The 22,556-nt window shown below is 52.6% G+C and overlaps 2 non-coding genes across 2 annotated transcripts; both read left to right on the forward strand.

The window, feature by feature from the left end:
• The first annotated feature begins 2,594 nt into the window (after positions 1-2,594).
• Positions 2,595-2,666, forward strand: TRNAD-GUC. The gene has a single exon. It is a non-coding gene; the product is annotated as a tRNA-Asp (tRNA).
• An 11,065-nt stretch (positions 2,667-13,731) lies between these two features.
• On the forward strand, positions 13,732-13,804 carry TRNAQ-UUG. Its single transcript has one exon. It is a non-coding gene; the product is annotated as a tRNA-Gln (tRNA).
• Positions 13,805-22,556: the final 8,752 nt, after the last annotated feature.

Genomic DNA, 22,556 nt, shown 5'->3' on the forward strand with positions numbered 1-22,556 from the left:
AAGGGACGCTAAGCAGGCTAAGAGAGGTAGCCCAGTGGAAAGGTATGGAAGATGATGTTAAAACTTGGGTTCAAAATTGCATCAGGTGTGCTCAGGATAAAGCCCGGCCACCACATTACCAGCCCCTTATGCACCAGAGACGAGTAGGTCCCTGGCATAGAATACAAATTGATTACATAGACAAATTGCCACGGAGCAAAGAGGGATTCCAGTACCTACTGGTAATCATAGATGCTTTCTCTGGTTGGGTAGAGGGATTCCCCACTAGAAGAAACACCACCACAGAAGCTGCAAAAAAGTTATTTACTGAGGTGGTTTGTCGCTATGGAACTCCTGAGATAATAGATTCAGACAATGGAGGAGCATTTGTAGGGGAAATGTTTACTAGCTTATTACAAGCCTTGGGTATTAAACAAAAATTTCACATCCCCTATCGCCCTCAATCATCAGGGCAAGTAGAGCGCATGAATCGCACTATTAAAGAAGCCCTAAGGAAGGTGGTAAGTAATACTGGGAAGAATTGGCCAGAAAAGCTGCCTCTAATTCTGGCTGCCATCCACAGTAGCAACGGGCTAAAAACAGAAATCCAGCCATTTCAAATTTTATTTGGACAGCCGATGAAACTGATGATTGATCCCACACAGATGGGTTTAGGATCAGGGGAAATAGATGTGGTAACACCACAACATGATTATTTTCAGTGGCTCAAACAATTACAGGAGGACAAATTAACCTTGCAATACCGGATTAATGAGGCCATTGATAAAATGAATGACAGACTCCATAAGCAAAAAGCTGGTAACTCCCAGCTCTGGGAGCCCGGAGATCTGGTTATGTATTTAAAATTGGGTAGAAGGGAGCACAATTTGGAATCTAAATGGACAGGTCCATATTCTATTGTGGACCGGCTCAGCCCTTTGGTGTACCGGATAGATAAAGAGGGCAAGCTAAAATGGGCTCATATCTCGCAACTAAAATTGTTTTCTTAAGCTACAGATTCCAACATCACTAACAAACCCAAACCAGCAGATGGCGCTCAAGGCATGGAGCATTTGGATTCCAGTATCTTTGATGATAATTCACGCACTGGAAACAGAACAACAACCAGACCCACAATGGGGAATTCAGTGGTATAACTGGACCAGTTGGGACACGCCACAGGAAATACCAGTGACCAACAACATGCTGCAGGGGATCTTCACACTCATATCGGTCCAAGTCTGGGTAAACATGACTCCTGGTGATTATGGATGCACCTATGCTGTGTCAGCCCCAGGGGACTCTAGGTGGGGCTCCAACCCCTCCTGTAAACCTGGCCTCCCTGGAACTCAAACCATCCCCCCCCTTTTAAACCAGAGCCAACAGAAACAAGAACAATAATGATCTGGATAAATAAGACTATTCCTGTTGGAAATGTAACCTTTCTCATTATGAATGGTCCAGATCCAGAAACTGTGAACTTCCCCCACTTACTCCGAAGAGAACCCTGTATTTGGGTGCATAAACAGAGATTTTAAATGGTGACCACTCAAGAATTGTTCTTGAGAGGTCAAAAGGGGGACAATGTAGAGAAATCTCTGTATTAACTATCTCTATAAATCTTTATGACGTTGCATTGTGTTATTTTGTATTAAGTATCTTTCTATATTAAGTATCTTTATAACATTGCATCTTGCATGATGTTATTTTGTATTTCATATGACTTGGCATTGTGCCTCTCTATTTTATTTGGCATTGTGCCTCTCTATTTTCATACAACTTTGTATTAGATCCCTATATAGAAAATTGGTACAAAACTTTGTATCAAATGTTATAGCCCCTAAGGATAGTATAGTTAAAGTAAAAGAAACATGTGCCCTTTTTGCTAGAAGTAGAATAAGATCTCCCCCCCCCCACTCTGTAATCAATTGCCCTATTGACTGAATGAGGTGTGAATGAGTGAGGCTTGGAAGACACCCACCTCCAGACAGCTACAACAGTTGCAGAGGGAATGGAAGCCAGGGCAAAGGACAATACAACTTGTCAAGTGGGCCCAACAAAGAAGAGCAGACATATTGACGGCCTCAGGGATTAGAAGCAAGCACCTTCTTTAGAAAACACCCTCTTTTGAGCAGCATTGGGACAACACCCAGAGAAAAGCAGCACAAAGACCAACGGACACAGACCCAGATTTTGAATCTGGTCTAGATTTGCATGAGAGGGAAGCTGCTATAAATGTGAGGTGTCTTGCAGAAGGACCCCAGGTCTCGTCTTGTCACCATCGGAGCATCGATCCGGATCGGCAGAAACCCGGCTCCACCCCCCCCCCCCCCATCTAACTCACCTGGCCAGTGCAGTTAAGGGGAGCAACCAGTTGGTAACAACAGCAAGACGGAGTGTGTTTGTGTCTGTGTGTGTGAATGCATGACACTGATATATATATCATATGCATCTCATAGAGTATTAATTGATACCTGTATTACTAATAAATGTGACGTTTTGCCTTAATCCCCCTGAAAAGATCCTGTATGGTACTTTGAGTACAACAGCGATGGTGTAGGTGTACGCTGACCATAGCTGATCTGTGGGAGCTAGGGGTGCTCAATGTGCCCCTTTCCTTGTTAGTATAGTGGTGAGTATCCCCGCCTGTCACGCGGGAGACCGGGGTTCGATTCCCCGACAAGGAGGGTGACTCCTTTTGAAGGGGGCACAAAGAAATCCCTGGCCTGCCCACCACATGCCTTGCATTCTCCTTCTATGGCCACTTCCCTTCGCACCCCGCACTGATGACTTTCACCTCCAGAGAGACAATTACCTCGCAAGGACACGCTCGCCCTAGCCAAAGCCTCTCCCTGGCCTTCCGTCCCCAGGCCCAGCTTCGGGGCCTGCACATGGGGGCACGTTTCAGAGTGGCAAAGGGAAATAGGCTGGCCAGGGGCATGAGCAGTGATTTCCCAACACCCCCCCCCCCCTAGTTTTGTGAACTAGTTACATGCCAAACCTGGTGGCTGAACTTCGCGACTTTGTCCTCACCCACAACCATTTCACATTCCGGGACAATATATATCTTCAAGTCAGCGGCACTGCTATGGGTACCCACATGGCCCCACAGTATGCCAACATTTTTATGGCTGACTTAAAACAACGCTTCCTTAGCTCTCGTCTCCTAATGCCCCTACTGTACTTGCACTACACTGAAGACATCTTCATCATCTGGACTCATGGAAAAGAAGCCCTTGAGGAATTCCACCATGATTTTAACAATTTTCATCCCACCATCAACCTCAGCCTAGATCAGGTCACTCAATGGTCCATTTCCTTGACAGTACTGTGCTAATAAGCGATGGTCACATAAACACAACCCTATACCAGAAACCCACTGACCACTAGACTTACCTACATGCCTCCAGCTTCCATCCAGGACACACCACATGATCCATTGTCTATAGCCAAGCTCTAAGATACAACCGTATTTGCTCCAATCCCTCAGACAGAGATAAACACCTACAACATCTCTATCAAGCATTCTTAAAACTATAATACCCACCTGCTGAAGTGAAAAAACAGGTTGACAGAGCCAGAAGAGTACCCAGAAGTCACCTTCTACAAGACAGGCCCAACATAGAAAATAACAGAACACCACTGGCCTTTACGTTCATCCCCCAATTAAAACCTCTCTAGCGAATCATCAAAGATCTACAACCTATCCTGAAAGATGATCCCTCACTCTCCCAGATCTTGGGAGACAGGCCAGTCCTTGCTTACAGACAACCCCCAAACCTGAAGCAAATCCTCACCAGCAACCACAGAACAACACTAACCCAGGAATCTATCCTTGCAACAAAGCCCGATGCCAACTCTGTCCACATATCTATTCAAGTGACACCATAATACGACCTAATCGCATCAGCCATGCCATCAGGGGCTCGTTCACCTCCACATCTACCAATGTGATATATGCCATTATGTGCCAGCAATGCCCCTCTTCCATGTACATTGGCCAAACCAGACAGTCTCTGTGCAAAAGAATAAATGGGATGCAAAGCAGACGTCAAGAATTATAACATTCAAACACCAGTAGGAGAACACTTCAATCTCTGGCCGTTCAGTAACAGATTTAAAGGTGGCAATTTTGCAACAGAAAGCTTCAAAAACAGACTCCAATGAGAAACTGCTGAACTTGAATTAATATGCAAACTAGATACAATCAATTTAGGCTTAAATAGAGACTGGAAATGGCTGAGCCATTACACACATTGAATCTATTTCCCCATGTTAAGTATCCTCACACCTTCTTGTCAAACTATCTTAAATGGGTCATCTTGATTATCACTACAAAAGTTTTTTTTCTCCTGCTGAGAATAGCTCATCTTAATTAATTAGCCTCTTAGAGTTGGTTGGGCAACTCCCACCTTTTCATGTTCTCTGTGTGTATGTGTGTGTGCATATACATATATCCTCACTATATGTTCCATTCTATGCATCCGATGAAGCCATTTATCAACATTGAATTTCAGCTGCCATTTTGTTGCCCAATCACCCAGTTTTGTGAGATCCCTTTGTAACTCTTCGCAGTCTGCCTGGGACTTAACTAACTATCTTGAACAGTTTTGTATCATCTGCAAATTTTGTCACCTCACTGTTAACCCATTTTTCCAGATCATTTATGAGTATGTTGAACAGTAATGGTCCCAGTACTGACCCCTCTGGGATACCATCTCTCTCCATTCTGAAAACTGATAATTTATTCCTACCCTTTGTTTCCAAGATTTTAACCAGTTACTGATCCATGAGAGGACATCCCTCTTATCCCATGATGGCTTACTTTTCAAAAGTCAATTTAAATTAAATACATTGTTTTAAATTATATATATTTTTAGAAATCTAGACCTGTTATGTGTAACTTGCATTATCCTTATGTTAAATTTGCATTATCCTAACAAAACATTTACTTTATTCACATCTCTTTTATATATCTCATTGGCCCTGACACCACCCCCTGTAAATTCAAACACCCCCCTAATTTCAATTCCTGGGGAAACTACTGGGCGCCGCCTCCTGCCTGATAGCTGTGGGGCTCCCACCAGCCGACAGCTCCAGTCTTGCTGCCCCAGGGCTGAGGTGGAAAATGTCACTGAGATCTCTGAAAGTCACAAATTCTGTGACCCCCTTTATATAATCTTAGCCTTAATAGTTGTTGACTGTCTGTCTTAATCTAGTGGTCTGCTCTAGCGCGGATGGGACAGGGAAGACAGAAGCTCACCCCCCCAGCACAGGTCGGGCAGAAATGGCTCTTGGGCTATTTGCTGTACATGCACAGGACTTGTCCAAGCCAGTGGAGCAGGCCAGCCAGATGAGGAGCTGGAAGAAGAAGACCTGAGCAGCCTGGACATCCCACTTTTTTTCCACAGCCACTGCCTATCAGCAGGATTCCTCCTTCTCCTCCTCAGTGAGACTAAATCTCCCCACCTAGACAGCCGGCCTGTCCGCTGCACCCCATTCCCCCATGCCTGAGCCTCCCTGCCAAAGTCCTGCACCTGGCTCAAGAGAATTAAGTCTCACGTCTCGCTGCGAACTCGACTTCTTGTGCCCAGAGAGCAGGGGCGGCTCTACCTATTTGGCCGCCCCAAGCAGTCATGCATGGGAGGTGCCCCGGAGCCCTGGGAGCAGCGGACCTCCTGCGGGCATGACTGCGGAGGGTCCGCTGGTCGCGCGGCTCGGCTGGACCTCCCGCGGCTGTGGACGGTTCGCAGGTCCGGCGGCTCTGCTTGAGCTGCCGCAGGTATGCCTGCGGGAGGTCCAGCTGAGCCGCGCGACCAGCGAACCGTCCGCAGTCATGTCCACTGGAGCCACGGGACGAGTGCCCCCTCCGCAGTCATGCCTGCGGCAGGTCCGGTCATCCCGGGGCTCCGGTGGACCTCCCGCAGGCATGACTGCGGCAGGTCTGCCGGTGCAGCCTGCCGCCCCCCCGGGAAAGGGCCGCCCCACGCGCGTGCTTGCCGCGCTGGGGTCTGGAGCCGGCCCTGCCAGAGAGTCTCGGCTCCCCTCAGTAGATGACCCAAGAAACACAGTGTCTGCCTTTTCCAAAGAAGGGCTTGGAGAGGCTTATTCCATTATAACTGTGTGGCCTAACGGATAAGGTGTCTGACCTCTGCTTAGGCAATTGAGGGCTCGAGTCCCTTTGCGGTTGTGTTTGTCCAGTTTTAACTTTGTGCTGAACGTCCTGCTCCCTTCAGGGCTGGAACCTCTTCTTGGCCGCTCAGGCCAATGCTCTGGCTTCAGCTAGAGCACCGGGAAGGAGTTGGGGGTTGGGCGTCACAAAGGCTGGGGCATGAGCCCCAGGTGCTTCCAGTCTCGCCTTTGCCCTTCTTGACTTGCCAAAGAAAATGGGCGGCTGTCCAGGCTAGTGTGTAGAGCAGTTTCCCTCTTCCAAATGTGCGCCTGTCCCTGTGCTTGAGGGGTTTGCTACGTAGCACCTTGCGAGCCTGGGTGTGTCTCTGCTTCTCGCCAGCTGAGGAAAAGAGCATCCAGGCAGGGGAGCTAGTCAAAGCCTCTTGGGGGAAAAAATCTCCTGCCCCACTGCCAAAGTGAGCACCTGGAGTACAAATGGTCAGAGGCCCCACCAGGCGGGCTGGCCCTGCTTTCTTATCGTCTTCTGATGTTGGCCACAAAGCGTCAGCAGCTGGCCTGTGGGTGACTTTCAGTGAGTGTTTGGCGTTGCAGGGAGCAGGCTCGCCGGGTGTCTCTGTGGCTGTCTGCTGGCCTCACATAGCCAAGGTTCTCCCCTCCTCTTGCCCTGCCCTCGGTTGCTCTGTGGCTTTTAAACCTTCCCTTGGAGCTGTCAGCACCAGCTGCCTCTGCTCTAGGTGCCCAGAGGAGGAGAGGTGCTGGGCTCCAGCCTAGGACTTTTCCTCCCTCCTGCCTAGCCCTGACTATGAAGCCTGGCCCTGGCCCTCCTTCCTTTAAATGCCACGTGGGCAAGAGGAAGAGTGTGGCAGCTGCAGGGACCAAAGTTGTGGACATCAGGTGAAGCAGCGAGAAACAACCATCCGGTCAACCTGCAGGAATCTCTAGCCAGACTGTTACGTTCTGGGACCCCCAACCTACAGTGGCCAGTCCACTGAACAAGCTGGACCAAAGACCTATCTCCAGTGGGCATCAGTCAGGGCCAGCTTTTTTGCTGCCCCAAGTGGAGGAAAAAAAAAAAGCTGCAGTCAGCGGCACTTTGGCGGCAGCTCTACCACCACCACTTCATTCTTCAACCGTGATTCAGCAGCAGGTCCTTCCCTCTGAGAGGGACTGAGGGACTTGCTGCCGAATTGCCGCTGAAGAACCGGATGTGCCGCCCCTCTCCGTTGGTCTGCCCCAAGCACCAGCTTGCTGTGCTGGTGCCTGGAGCTGGCCCCGGCCTCAGTCACCCACAGGGCCGACTTTAGGGTTTGAACAGTTTCAACGGGGCCCCGGGAGGGATGACTTAAAAAAAAAACACATGTAAAAAAACCACGTGGGGCTTGTACTCACCGGGCGGTGCTCCGAGTCTTCGGCGGCACTTCGGTAGTGGGTCCTTCACTTGCTCCAGGTCTTCAGCAGCACTGAAGGGCCCACCGCCGAAGTGCCGTTGAAGACCCAGAGGAAGCAAAGAACCTGCCGCCGAAGACCCGAAGTGCTGCCAGGTGAGTAAAAATTAAAAAGGCACCTCTAGCCAGGGAAGGGATTCTCACTGGGTGCGGGGCCCTCTTAGATGTGGGGCCTGATTTAGGGGAATAGGCCTAAAGCCCTGGTCACCCAGCAGGAGGGGAAAGAAACCTCACTGTAGTTCACCCAGACAAATGGTAGTCAAGGACATTGAGCTCCAGGGCTTTGCAACAAAGCAATGTATTTCCAGGAGGTCCCACTGAGATTTGAACTCCGATTACAGGATTCAGAGTCCTGAGTGCTGCTAATTACACCATGGTACCTGCTGCTAGTCACTTTTCTGGACCCCTGTGACTCTCAGCTGGCTGGTTTGCACTCTGCACTTATTGCTTCCCACCAGCGGCTTCCTCTCGCAGGACTCTCTCTCCTCCATCGACTGTGGTCCTGCACTATCAGATCCATGGGTCCTGCCCTGAGTCACCTCATCCCCCTGCTTTGTCTCCATTCCCTGCAGGCTGCAAAAATGTTAGGGGAGGCCGCCCCTCCCTTCACTTGGTGCTCCCGCTCAAATCAGCCAACTGCAGCCTCATCTCCTAGAACTCGTTTGATCCAGTCATACAGTCACACAGTCACAGGCTGACTAGCTCCCCAGCCTGGATGCTCTTGTGGAAATCCCACAGGCAACATTGCAGGACGTGGCACCGTTGGTTTCTTTAATGTTGCGGTGTTTGCCCAACTGCCAGAACAGAGCCGCCAACTCCTCCCTCACTGACTCCCACCAATCCCCCTGGTTGCCATAGGACCCTCTGATGCTTTCCTGTTCTGCCAACACCGCCAGGCTTTGCCTCCCTGCTCCTTTATCTTGCAAGCTCTGGATGTTCAGCTTCCAATATCCTCTGCCCTGGGTCAGGGATTTGCCCACATTGAGCACATGGTGAGAACTGCGGGATCCAAACTGTCCATTGGCACACCCTGCACTGGGCTGTCGACGTGCTCTCCTTCACAGAAATCCAGTCAATGTGACTCCTGGCCTATCCCCGCAGAAAGGTGTATCCCCTCTGTGGCTGGTGTGAGCTTGGATCAGAGGAATAGGAGGTTACTGCCCGCCCTCCACTGGTTCCACTACAGAGAAACAAGTCCTCTAAGCCGACCTTGCTACAGACCTGCGCCAGCTAGTGCTCATCATAAAAAAGTTTCCTCTGATGGTTGGGGAAACAGGACCAGTGGTCCTCAGGCCAGTTGGAACAATTTAAATCCCCCAAACACCGTGCAGTCCAGAGGAAGGGAGCCAGTTCCTTCCATTGATCTTTTCTTTCACACCTTAACTGGGGACGATAAACAATAATATAGAGTAACCAGTGCCATGGAGCACAAAGTCCACCAGTAATTAGGTACCTAGTCAGAGCTCCACCACCTTCTGTACTCGCACCACGGATGTGAAGAACAAGACTCCAACCCCATCATTCTTCCCTGGCCTGGAGGACCAGAAAGACAGGCCCTTTCTCCAATCACCGTCTGCCCATCAATGTACCCTGAAGTCATTAATGTGCATTTCCTGAATGCCCACCATGTCTATGTCCAGCTGCTCCAAGGAACTGAACATCAAGTGCCTCCTCCTGGGCCCCCAGATCCCTTCTGCCTTCCACATGGCCACTTTCACAGATGTCCCTTCCCTGGTACTGTCCTCACTCAGCTGTACAGAGGAGCTTTCATCCCCAGTCCCTGCCCATCACCCCCTCTGGCACTATTCCCACTGCCTCACTTTATTCCTGCCATATTTGGTCAACCAATAAGTCATATGGGAAAGACAGATCCCAGCCCTCATTGTTAAAGGTCAGGTGGGCCAATTAGGGGCAGAAGCCCACAGTCTGTTGTCTGGCTTGGGAGCAGGGGCTCATATCAGCTAAAGGCTCTGCTACTGCTCCCAGGAAAAAAGCCAGCCTGGCACAAAGAGGGATGAAAGGGCCTGCCAAAGCCCAGGTTTGAACCAGGAACCTTTAGATCGTCAGGCTCACACAGCTGCATGGCATTTCTTTGGCTGGTTGCTTCTCTGCCTGGGATGTTTTTGCAGCAGTTGCACACAAAAAGGACGTCATTGTGAGCGGCCCATGAAGACAAGACTCGCTTTGGCCTGCCTTGCTCAACTTGACTTGCTGCCTCACCCTGTTCCTGCCCTAGTGCCTGGGTCAACCTGGTGGCGGAAGGGAAGGGCCAGTGGTGCAGGGAGGAGGTTGAGCTGGACCCTGAGCTAGACAAGGTCCTGGTGGTTGGATTTTTTTTCTTGAACTTCTTTAGATGGCTGAAGCTTAAATTGCTTAGAAAACAAAAAAAGCCCCATAGGCCAACAGAGCTTTGAGAGAAATAGCATTTATATTATCTTTAGAGCTTGATGTGTTAGCATGAGGTTTTTCCAGGAGGGGGCTATTTTGTGATCTTTATTCACCTAGCTGTTTGGTTTCATGTGTTGTCGGTATGAGTGAGTTGCTGAGGCAAGGCTTGCATAATGTTGAAAATAACTTACCGATATCGTTTTGAGTTTCATTTTTTTTCTTCATGCATCATTTCATTTCCAAAGGAAGGAATTAGAATAACTAGTCCCCATATTTTCTGTGTTAATATTGAATGGTACAAAAAGGTTATTCATACTGGCCTGTCCGGTTATTCTAGATGACCTTATGCAGCAGAGCTCATTAGCAATTCATTCTTTCACCCCCATGATTTCCTGTAAGGCCAGAGTGGGTCAGACCAATGGTCCATCTAGCCCAGTGTCCCGTCTCTGACATTGGGCATTACAAGAGCTTCTGGTGGAGTGCACAGAACAGGACAAGCTGAAGTGATCCACCCTCATCTTCCACTCCTGGTCTCTGTGTAGTCAGAGATTTAGGGCTTCCCTCAAGCGTGGGATTGCATCACTGACCAACTTCACTAATAACTCTCAAGGGACCTAGTCTCTATTAACGTCTCTCATTCTCGGTGGAAGCCAGTTCTACCTTTCGCCCTCACAACATACCATGGCAAGGAGTTCCGCATGTGAATTTCATCAGGCGGCTCCCCCTCCCCCCACCTTTACTGCATGGTGGGAAAGGGTGAATAACACTTCGCTCCTCACTTTAGCCCGTTCATTCCTGGCTTCACAGACCTCTCTTGTAGTGGTTCTCAGCCTATCTTTACCAGGGGCGCCTAAAATTAAACACACAGCCCTGCGGATCCCCAACCAGGGGTGAAGCTGGGGGGGCACATGGGGTCACCTGCCTCCCCACCCCCACGTTCTGCCTTCCATTGTGCCATGCTCCCTGAAGTGCTAATGTAACAGGGCAGAGCAGTGGCATGTTTCCTTGGCTAGCTCCTGCCTGCTCCTGGAGTCAGCGGCTGTGAGGCAACCCTTACTGAGGGCAGGGGGCGATCGCTCTTCTGCAGTGATACTGCCATTTTTTGCTGTGCCCCCTGTGCCCCACAAACAAGGCAGGCAGGCTGGGTGGCCTACTGAGCAGCCACTGAATTTGGGGTAGTGCAGCCACAGCATTGTGCAATTCGACGGTATTGGCCTCCGGGAGTTATCTGAGAGTGCTCCAATGTGACCACTCTGGGCAGCACTTTCAACTCCAATGCACTAGCCAGGTGCACAGGGAAAACCCTGGGAATGTTTTAATTTCATTTCCTGTTTTTTGGAATAGGGAGGCCTAGAGATATTCAGGCTGCCTGCAAAGGCCTAGACTTTAAGAACTCAGGTGTATTTTTATCACTTAGCTAGTGACAGGGGTATAAAACAAAGACCCAAAATCCCAGTCTGCCTGTGTCTGGGCCTTCTCTCCCTCGGAGAGTCTGAGCCTTGTTCGTAGGCGAAGGCCTTTGGCTAAGCAGCAGGGGCAGCCATAAGCTGGGAAGCGAACGGTCCCATCCTCACCTCCCAAACCCATCACACTGAACTAAGGTGGGGTTGGGCTGTTAGGAAGATGATCCTGACCCATCGCCACCAGATAAAGAAACAGATCTTAAGAGAGCATCCGGTCTGGCAAGAAATCCCTTCTCTGTGGTTGGGAAACCCTCATTTCTGTAGGGTTTATCTTTCTGACTTTTTTATTGTCAATCTGTCTGGTTCTCTAATTGTTTCTGTCTGCCACCAAATTAATTTTGCTGGGTGTAAGTTAATTAGGGGAGTGGGATATAATTGGTTAGAGAATTCTGTTATGATTGGTTAGTCACATTTCAGTAAAATGATTGGTTAAGGTCTAGCTGAGAATATTACTGTATAAACTGGGGTCAAACAGGAAGTGGAAGGAGAAATTGGAATCTTGCTAACGGGGGGGGGGACAGGAATGGGGAACGGGGAACAGGGACACAGGCAAGGCTCTGCGGTGTCAGAGCTGGGAAGGGGGACACTGGGGAACAGACTCTGTCGGTGTATAGAGATAAGCCCGACTGGTGTGAAGGGCTTTGGAATCTGCTTGCTTGGAAACTAACCCCAGTAAACATCACTTTGTCTGCTATGCGTGCGCTTGTTTCTTTTCCCTTAGGGCCTTCCAGCGAGGCAGTGACCAGCAGAGCACCAAGAGCCTAGGCCATGAGGCAAGAGGTGGCTGAGGCGAAGCGGCGGCCTGCCAGGGAGCTCCCCGGCACCTCTGGCTGCCTGGGCTGAAGGCAAGAGGCAGGCCTGGGCGTGGCGAGGGCCTCCTGTCCCGGAATGAGGCTGCAGTGCTTCCTGGTCCCCTTTTCCCACCCACACCAGCAGGCGGCTGCTGCGGGAGAACACGAGGGAGGCTCTGGGGGCGCTAGGCAGCGCTGTGTGTGTGGCTGTCAGGGGAAAGAGCCGAGGCTCCCGACTCGACCTGCCATTGACTCGCGTGGCTCTACGCGCCGTCAGCCGGGGCGGGGCGGGCCAGGCCGCGGACGTGACTCAGGCTTGGGCCGCATGGCCGCGCTTTCCTGACGAGGCATGAGGCAGGCCAAGAGCTTTGCACAGCGTACAGGGAAGTGGGAGGGAGGCGTCTTTGAGCCGGCGTGTCTCCTCCGCTTCTCCCTTGCCGCTTGGGCAGAGGTGGGAAGGGAGCGAAATGTTCCCAGCTGAAGGTTTTGCGCTCGGCCTTGAGGATTAAGCCTGAGCCTCCAGCGTGGCTGCTGGCAGATGGGCTTTTGCAGCGCGGCCCCCACACTCTTGTAGGCAGCAGGTGACCCCACTGTGTCCAGGAGGGAGCCTTCGAGGCGGCAAAAGGGGGACATCACGGCTTCCATCAGACCTCGAGGAGCCCACGAGGAGCCTTCAGTGGCATCCCTGGGGGAGCATAAACCCCCCTCCTTTCCATTAACAGCTGTACTCACTGACCCATGATACCACAGAGACACCTACCAGCAGCTGGTTTGCCAGGGCCGCTGCCCAGCACCCTGCAGCGCTTCCTGCCAGTGCCAGAGCTCGCAAGGAACTAGCCTGGAGCCAGGGCCGCTAGGTGCTGCTGAAGAAAAGCCAGCAGAGGGACACAGTGGAAGCGTCCTGTGCCCATAACACAGAGGTCGATCAATCAAACCCCCTTTCTGCTACCTCTGGGCCTCCTTCTTCTTCCACTGGGCCTTCAAGCGAGGGGGCGGCTGGCACAGCACCAAGAGTCTAACCTGTGAGGCAGGAGGCAGCTGGTGCCCACAGCCTCCTGGGGAGCTCCCAGAAGCTTTAAGTGACAAAGACTCCTAAATGCCCTTAGTAACAAGGGTTTGGGGTTCACAGAGGCCAGTAAGGGGGTCTCTATGTCTGCCCTATAACCCTGGGTGTCAGGTCACTGTGCAGCTTTGACCAGCAGCCCACAGCCTCCCGCTGGGTCTGCCCCACCTGGTTACTCCTTACAGGCTGACCATACTCCCGTTCCAGCCCCAGATTCGCCCCCTAATCATCCTACTGCCGCTCAGAGCCACAGCCGTGGAGGTGCTGAAGGAGGGAGGGGTGACTCCAGGGTGGGGTTCTTCTCTAACGATGGCTGGCAGAAAGGTGGTGCTCAGCTCAGTCAGGGACCTGCCCAGTTGCCTCGTTGTCAGGGGATGCAGACGTTCCTGTAAGGCAATTAAATGGAGCAAATGCGAGGAATGTGCATTTATGAGAGGGAATTTCCATCTTTTCAGCAGTTGTATATCAGAGCCCCAGTGGCCTAATGGATAAGGCATTGGCTTTTGAAGCCAGAGATTGTGGGTTCAAGTCCCATCTGCGGTGAAAATCTACTTTTTTCCTCTATATTGCAAGGAAATGGCCTTATTTTCAACCTGGGAGATGTTTGTTTGTTTGTTTGAGCACAAAGTCCTGGATCTTGAGAACAATCACCAAGGATATTAGAAGGCTCAGTCTGGTGACCTAATGGATGCAACCACACACCCCCATCCCAGGGCAGCCCCATCTGAGAACCAGGATCCATGGAGCAACATTCCCCTCCTGCCCTGACAGGTGGGCTGTGCAGATGATGGTGGAGGGGAGGTTGCACTAGCGCTGCCGGGGCTGTATCTGCACCAAGGATAAATGGAGGGGGTCATGCAGCCTGTGCCTGACACTCCACAGTGCTACATTCACTCCAGGAACAAGTCAAATCCTGCACCAAGGGTGGTGAACTCCCCAAGGCCTTTCTGCCTGCTGCTCATGCCTCTCCACCCCCTACCACAAGGTCCACCCACACCTCCCTGACCCATCCCTGCAACCCACCCTGCCCACAACCCACACCTCCCTGCCCCCTCCCCCGAGACCTTCCCTGGCCACTGCTTGAACCTCTCCCCCTCTCCTGAAACCCACTCTGTCCACGTTCAGTCGTCTGTTATTCCATGAAACATCAGGGATGGAATAAAAAGCTGAATTTACTCCAGGGTGAGGAAAGAAAGGAGCCACCAACCCCCTGACATTGCTGCTTTAGTTAAAGTGTTTTAATTAAACAGCTATTGAATGTCCACCCTATGCCTCTTGTGTCACCAGAACACATCCATGCTAGCAGTTCTCGGATGGCCACAGAGAGCAGTGCACTGTGGGTAGCTATCCCACTGTGCAACTGGCCGCAGGGTGCTTTGGGAAGGGTTTGCAATGCCTCACGGGCTGGTACAGCATCACATGATGCAGGTTTCTCTATCCCATCATTCCATGGGCATCCTACTAGATTGCCAGCTGCTTTTCAACTGCCGTGTGCGTGGCAGGATAGAGACTGTTTGTGTGTGGGGAGAGACAGTGAGTGTGTTGAGGTAGGTAGGAGCGGATCATTATTATTCCTACGTGAAAGAGGGAGAAGCTAAGGCTGAGAAAGGAGAATTGACTTGTCTTAGGTCACACGGCCAGTCAGTGGCAGAGTTGGGAATAGGACCCAAGAGCCCTGATTTTCAAACTAACCATCGGATTTTGAATTTCAGACATTGAATGACCTGAATAAAGTGCTCTCGGATGAGCTCCAGACCAACAATAGTGCACAGTAATTATTCAGCAAGTATTTGAGGAGAACTGCAATGTTAGAGAGAATCATGACCTGCTCAGAGACCATTAATGCAGAGAAGCAGCAAAATTCAAACATATGACTGGTTATGACTTATTTCCTTGGTCTTAAAAGAGAACAACAAGGACCTGAGTCTCCTCCCTGTCAATAACCCCCTGCTCAGCCAATCAGGGTAGAGACTGAGGACGGGAAGCTGAGGGTTCTCAGCAGGGAGCCCAAAGGATGGTTCAGGTCACTGGTGGGGATCACTGCCCGAGCACTATTTCAGCCCCACATTTTTGGTGGACCTCCCACAGTGGGAGCTGCCAAACACTCCCCCGCAACACATACACACACCCCGCTCTTGGTGTTGGGAGGGAAACAGGTGAAAGAACAAAAGAAGCAAGAGAAGAGAAAGGAGGAAGGGATGGAGGAAAAGGTGAAACACAAAGGATAAACCCTAATGTCTCCAGTAATTCTAGGGGACAAAATCCCTGGTGCGGAATAAAATTCTGCCTCCTTAAGCTCGTGTTTTCCATGCTTAGATTTCATCACCAGATGGATCAGACTGAACAGGTTTCAAACCTCAAGGAGGCTCTTACCTTCTAAACAGGGACGGCTGGTCTCTAGTAAACTCCCTAAAAGGGAAGGAGAAAACTTGAAAGAGGTTCCTCCTGGCGCTCACGTACGTGAACCCGAATACTCCCTCAGTCCTCAAAGAGAGACCTGGAGAAGGAGACTTGCTGAAGCAAAGCCACAGGGGTCTCTGAGGTTTCCCTGGCCCCTCGCCCCTGTCCTGCCTGGCTGATGTCAGCATCTCTCTGTGAGGTCACCACCTCCCCACCACCTTTGACCAATAGTCTGAGGGCCTGCAAAAAGCCTTTGTGATGTCAGTGCCACACCCCTCCCTTCCTGTGCTAATATCCTGCCCCTGGCCAGGCACTTTGGGGGTTTGAGCTACTCCCTGTGGGTCACCCCACTCAAGGAGCGTTCGTTCTAGGCAGCAAGCCGGCTAGACAGTAAAACATCAGACGCTGCTCCCAATGCTACACTCAGTTTTTCAGAAATTAGTCGAACTTTATGGCCAGAAGAGACCATTAGAGCATCTAATCTGACCCCCTGCATATCACAGGCCTCCTGTATGACACAATAGCTACTTTTGGGGCAAACACATTCCAGAAAGGCATCTAGTCTTCATCAAATGACATCAGGAGATGGAGAATCCACCACTTTCCTTGGTAGCTTGTTCCTGTGGTGAATCATCTTCGCTGTTGAATATTTGTGCCTTAGATGTAATATGAATTTGTCTCTTTTCACCGTCCAGCCATTGGGGCTTGTTATGCCTTTCTCTGCTTTAATACCCAATCTTTTCTCTTCATTAAGGCCCTTCTACACCCCCCAGTGCCCAGACCCCACAGCCGGGGCCCCAGACACCCCCAGAGCCCCAGCCAGGGTCCTGCCAGATCTTCCCTGGCCCCCAGTCCCCAGAGTCCCTGGCCAGGGGCCCAGACACCCCCAGAGCCCCCCCAGCCACAGGGAGAGCTGGACACGGGCGAAGGGGAGAGAAAATGGGGCACAATCGGGGGGGGGCAGGGAACTTCTCAGGGGTTGGGGGAGGGGGGGTCACCCTGGGGGCTGCTCGTGGCTCTCTAGGCAGAAAGGGGGCAGGGCGGGGGGGGCGGGAGGTCCCCACGGGGGGGGCAGCGGTAAATCCGAGGGGATCTCAGCCCCCCCCTTTCTCTCCCCGCTCCTCGGGGGTCACCGGCTCCTCCCCCCCGCCCCTTTCCCACGGAGGGGCCGGACACGGGGGGGAGGGGGTTAATGAAGGTCTCTCCCGCCGCGATCTGCGCATGCCCAGAGCCCCAACGGCACAAACCTTCTCCGGCCCGGGAGAGGCTCCAACGGCCCCGCACGAGCCAGGCAGAACCGCAGCGCCCCGCGCGCGTCCGCACTCCCGTTCCGGCTCCCTCGCTGACGTCACTTCCGCTCCAGGGAGAGTCCGGAACTACATCTCCCAGCCTGCCCCGGGGGCGCGTCCGCCCTCCCCAGCCCAGGTGAGGGAGGGGTCAGCAGCTGGAACTGCGCATGCTCCATGCGAGCCCCGCTGGGGGCGGGAGAACAAAGCTGCTGCTGCCGCCTCCGTGTGAGCCGGTGAGTGAGAGACCCCGGGGGGGGGGGGGCGGGCACGTGACTCTGCCCCGGGGAACCTGGGAGAAGCCTCGGAGCCGCCTCGGCCCCGGGAGCCGCAGCAGGATCCGCCCCGGCCCCTGGGGTGTGGGAGGAGAAGCCGGAGTTGCGGGGGAGGAGGTTGAACTGTCTCTGGGCAGCCCGGAAATCCCCCGGGGGGGGGCGGGGGGTTAATTGGCTCCTGTCCCTGTTGGCGCCTCTCGCCCCCGGTACAGAGTCTCTCCGGTTCTGCCCCGTTTCTCTCTCGGGGTCTCGCTCGGGCTGTAACATCCGGGGAGATTCGCCCCCCCCCCCGTGATCCGCTCTCTCGGCCCCCCTGTTCCCCCCCCCCCCGGTCTCTCCATGAGTCTCCAATGTCCATTTAAAATCTCTCCGATGGGGGGTTCCCCCCCGTTTTACCTGCAGCGATTTGTCCTTGTCCGGGGGGGGGAGAAATTGTTGCCCTGGGTCCGTCCCCAGCACGTGGCTGCCCCTGGCGGGGGGGGGGTGAGATGCCGGTTCTCTGCCAGGGCGGGGGCGGGAGGGGCACGTGTCCCCCGTGGAGGCTGCCTGGACCCCGGTTTCCCAGTCCCAGTTACTGCCCCCAACTACCACCACAGCCACCTGCCCATCCCCCCCTGCTGCCCCCTTCCCTCCTCCAGGGACCTGCCAGCTCCCCCCCCCCCTTTGCCCTCTTAAAGCAGCTCCTCACAGGGCTCCCTGCTGCCTGTGAGGGTGGGGGGAGCCATCACTTTCTGTATATGTATTGGACTGTAATATAAAATCCAGTCCAACAGTCCTGCTTTTCCCTCTAGTTATTTAGCAGTAATATAAAATCCCCTCAGATCTCGACGGTGTTCATAGACTATCAGGATTGGAAGGGACCTCAGGAGGTATCTAGTCCAACCCCCTGCTCAAAGCAGGACCAATCCCTAGATTTTTACCCCAGTTCCCTAAATGGCCCCCTCAAGGATTGAACTCACAACCCCGGGTTTAGCAGGGCAGTGCTCCAACCACTGAGCTATCCCTCCCCCCTCTGATGTTATCACTTGTGTAGTTTCTGACACGTATTCTCTGCAAATCTAAAAATTATCCTAAGCCCCACTTTTTCTCTAATTGTCTGTTTCTAAATGACTATGGCCTGAGATTTTTCCCTGTCTCTTTAATTATAAAATACTAAGAAAATCTCAGATTTACACCTTTTCTCAGATTCCTGAACATGGATATAAAATGTTGGCAAATGTTGCCCATTTTCTCTCTATTCAGTTATCAGATATTGATGTGAAACACTCAGATTTTACCTCGTATCAACAACTGATATAAAATCCCTCTGATTTTCCACTTTCCTCTCTAAACGGATTTAATACCCATCAAATCCAGAGGCCTCCCCCTGTTTGGGGGATCAGTGGTTCCCAGCTGGTAACAGGAGAGTTGGCTGGACCCTTGTCTTTTCTCCAGCTGGCACTGGGTGAGGAGGTCACTCTGAGTGCAGCGTGGGTCCAGAAGTGTCCCAAAGCCCATGACAAATGGTCTCTGGGAGGGGCTGCTTCCCGCAGTGCGAAGATGTAGCTAGTGACAGGGCATGGACCTTTCTTGCCCGCCAGGCCTTCCATTCTCCTGTTAAAGCAGCACCCCCCAGGGCTCCCTCTGCCCGGGTGACTGGCCAGCATGGGGCAGTGATAACTTTCTATCCACTTAGCAGACACAGTGAGGTAACTGTTGCAGGGGTAGGGGATGGGGTGTCTGTGTGGGGAGATTGGAGCTGGAGCTGAAGGGGCATTGTGGGAGGAGGAGGCCTCTGGGTGACTGGACAGGGGGTTCTGGAGGTTTGGGGGGGAGGTTTCTGACGTGCCCAGCCCTGAGGCTGTGGGTCCTGGAGGTGGGTATCGCTGGGGACACGTTGGTGCAGAACAGTGAGGGTGGGCGTCTCTTGGGGACGCGGGGCAGGGGGCTGGAGGGAGCCTGGTGCTATGCCAGGGGCTCAGTCATGCCCAATGCACAGAGCTGGGTGGGGGAGGGCCAGGCGCTAGGTCAGGATGCCAGGCAAGCAGAGGGAGGGGTCCCGTTGTAAAGCATCAGGGGTCCCAGGCAAACGGCCTGGCAGGTCCTGCTGGAGGGCAGGTGGGGTCCTAGGCAGGCAGTAGGGGAATCCTGGGCAGGCAGTGAGGGAATGAATTCCCAGTGAGGGGTCCCCTGGGGGGGTGGTCCCTGGCTGTTGGGGGCTCTTGGTGGGGGGAACCTTTAGGATTCCCAGCCTGCCAGTGATGGTCTGGTGGGGGTTCTCTGGCCAGTGGGGTGCTGAGGGGTATCTGGAGTCCCTGTTCAGGGATTTTGGAGGTTGGGTCCCAGGGAATATCTGGTGGGACTCTGACTGCGGGGTCTGGGCTCTGGGTACTGGGGGTGTCTGGGGGGCCCTGGATGGAGGCTCTGCAGGCTGCTACTAACCATGCTCCTTCTCTCTGATCAGCTTGTGCCAGAATCCTGACTACAAGCACGTCCCAGCATTCCCCAGCCAGGCCCAGTCACCATGATAACTTTCTAGCCACTTATCAAACATCCTGAAAACTCCAGGACCTTCCAGTTCCATTGGGAAAATTTGTGCCCCGAGTCCTTGTCCTAGATCTGGGGGGTGAGGCAGGTGGGAAGGGGGCTAGAAATGCCACACAATGGCCTCTTCCACAGCGTTCTGGACTCATTCATTCTGAAACCTGGTTTCATTGAGACCATTGTTAATCCAGAGTCACTGCATGGAAAGACAAGGAGTGACTCCAGATGGACAGTGGGGCAAATGAGATCAGCAGTTCTCCCTGTGAGGAGGGGCTCTCATTAGCTGCTCTCCCCAGAGAGCTAAAGGAGGGAAGCTGCTCAAACGCTCTGTCCCTCTCTGCCCGGGATATTGGGGTTCAGCTTCCTGGGTCAGACGCTGCAGCCTCCATTGTGATCTGGGAGACCAGGCTTAGCAGCTGCTGCTCCCCCAGCAGGGGCTCTGTGCTGGGATGTGACCTTAATTAAAGCTGCTTCTCCGCCTGGCCCAGGTGGTTATTTTCTCCAGCTTGTCCTAGCCCCTTGGGGCAGCCCTGGGCCCTGTTAATACAAATTCTACTACAGACTCCAGGTAACTGAAAGTCCTCTGGGAAAGTGCTGGGGACTGGCAAGAAAGTGACTCTGCACAAACAGCCTCTCCTCCCATTAGCAATTGCCAGGAGCAAATCCAGCCATGGGAGAGCAAAGCCCCCAGGAATGGGACTTTCCCAGCCAGAGGGACAGGGAGAGAGAACAGGGGAAGGAGAGACTGAAAGGAGCAGTGGGAGAAATGAGTGGGGGGGAGAGATTTCCAGCTCTCTAGTCCACCCAGACACATGTATTGCAGCATTCCTGGGCAGAACCACTTTCCAGTGATCAAGAAAAGGATCAGACAGAGGAAAAGCTGGTTCTTGACTCCATATTCCCCCTGCTGGGGTGTGACTGCCGGGGGGTCAGTGTCCGAGGGAATCCCCCACAGTGACTCCTTGGGTTCTGCTCTTTTCTAGCCTTGTGTTCAGAGACTTGGTTATGGGATGGAGGGAGGGAGAAGGAAGGTTAAAAATCTCTCTGTGGGCTGAGCCTGGCAGGAGGGGCCAGGTCTACACTGTAATACAGAGATTGAGCATTTTCCCAGGATGGCAGAATCTAGGATGTCTGTCTGCAGGGAAAGGGCCTGGGGGAATCGTGCTGTGACATTAACTAAAGCCTGTTCTGTAACCCCCACAACTGCCCTTCTCACCCTCCCACGCTGCAGAATGACGTCCATGTTTCGCTCCAGCTCATCCCATCCTGCCATTGGACAGGGGAGAGAAATGGCTGCAGAGGAGCCTGTTCAGGTAGGGATTATCGGGGCGTTGCTGGTGGGTTCCTGCAGGAGGGAGAGGGACAGCAAATACAGCGGAGATGGGAAGGTTTGCACAGTCTGGTTTGGAGCCGGGCAGGAAATGCACAAGGTGGGGAAGGGAGGAGGACAGCTTGTGACATTCCTGCTGTGGGGAGTTTAATGAGTGGCCCAGATTCTAGTAACAGACCCATGAGATTAGGAGGTGGAAATACCCCAATTTGTGAAACAGAAAATAACCCTCCTACATCGGGCTAGGAAAACTGACCAGACTCCCAGTGCTGGAGCCTGACCTGACTGACCAGCCGCTGTGAGATATGAAGGGGGCACCCACCAGTGAGGTTTAGGGGAGATTCCCCTCCCTTCATATCCAGCTTCTCACAATGGGGAGGGTGTTGGGCTTCCTACGAGGGAGCTCTCCCTGGTCCCTGCTAGGGGCTCCATCTCCTGTATTGGTCTGTGGCTAGTAGGCGTGTGATGGATCTGCTGGGAGAGAAAAGGGGCTCTCGCTTCGTCCCCTTAACCTGGTGTTTCCAGGATGCTCTGAGTGGGGTGGAGGTGGGACTCAGACTGTGATCCACCCAGAGCTTGCATTAGATTGGCTTCTCTCCCCCACAAATAGTGGGAGTGGGACATCCGGTACTGAGTGTTGGACTCTTGCTCTTTCAGGGGCCAGTGACCTTCGAGGAGGTGGCTGTGTATTTCACCAGGGAAGAGTGGGCTCTGCTGGACTCTGCTCAGAGAGCCCTCTACAGAGATGTCATGCAGGAGAACTATGAGATTGTGACCTCGCTGGGTAAGGATTCCTGTCCCCTCAGTTCTTGGAAGGGGAAATGAAGAGATATGGTTCACGCCAGCCCCAAAATGCCACCTCTGCTCTGCCCTGTCTCTGCATCACCCCAATATGCCAGTGACCCACACACTGCCACAGACCCTCCCCTGCTGCAGAACACAGGAGCAGTATCGCACAGTGTCAAATATCTCCTGTTTGCATAAGTAAACTTCTCTGAGATGGGACGACCACATCTGCATGCAGTGTTATGCTCCTACAAAGCACACGGGATCTTTATAGAGGAAGGTAAATACACAGCATTTATTGAGAATACAACAGTTAGCATATGCCACTGACACCCACCCACCCCTACCTCTCTCTGCCTGAGCAGTTCATAGTTACCAGTCTGTTGTAGCTCGAGTCAATCTAGTGGCCAGTTAGATTGAGCACGAGTGTGGGGCTGGGCTCTTGTCAGTCGCAATCCAATGCTCCTGGAGTGTGACAAGACAAACCCAAAGTCCCATGGCCAGGCACCCTGGTTCTTATAGGTTTTTTTCCTTTGTTGAAGTCTGGATTTTGCTGTGTCAGTTTGTGATCGGTTACTTCTTAACGGGAGTAAACGTTCCAGTGCACCTCTGAGAGGGTCAGCCTGTCCTTTGTTCTGATTTAATCAATTGTCCTCAGGGGTGACAGCCTTTACCTCAGGGTCATCAATTTGCCC

The sequence above is a fragment of the Mauremys mutica genome, unplaced genomic scaffold (genome assembly GCF_020497125.1).
Source record: "Mauremys mutica isolate MM-2020 ecotype Southern unplaced genomic scaffold, ASM2049712v1 Super-Scaffold_100329, whole genome shotgun sequence".
NCBI classification, from domain to species: Eukaryota; Metazoa; Chordata; order Testudines; family Geoemydidae; genus Mauremys; species Mauremys mutica.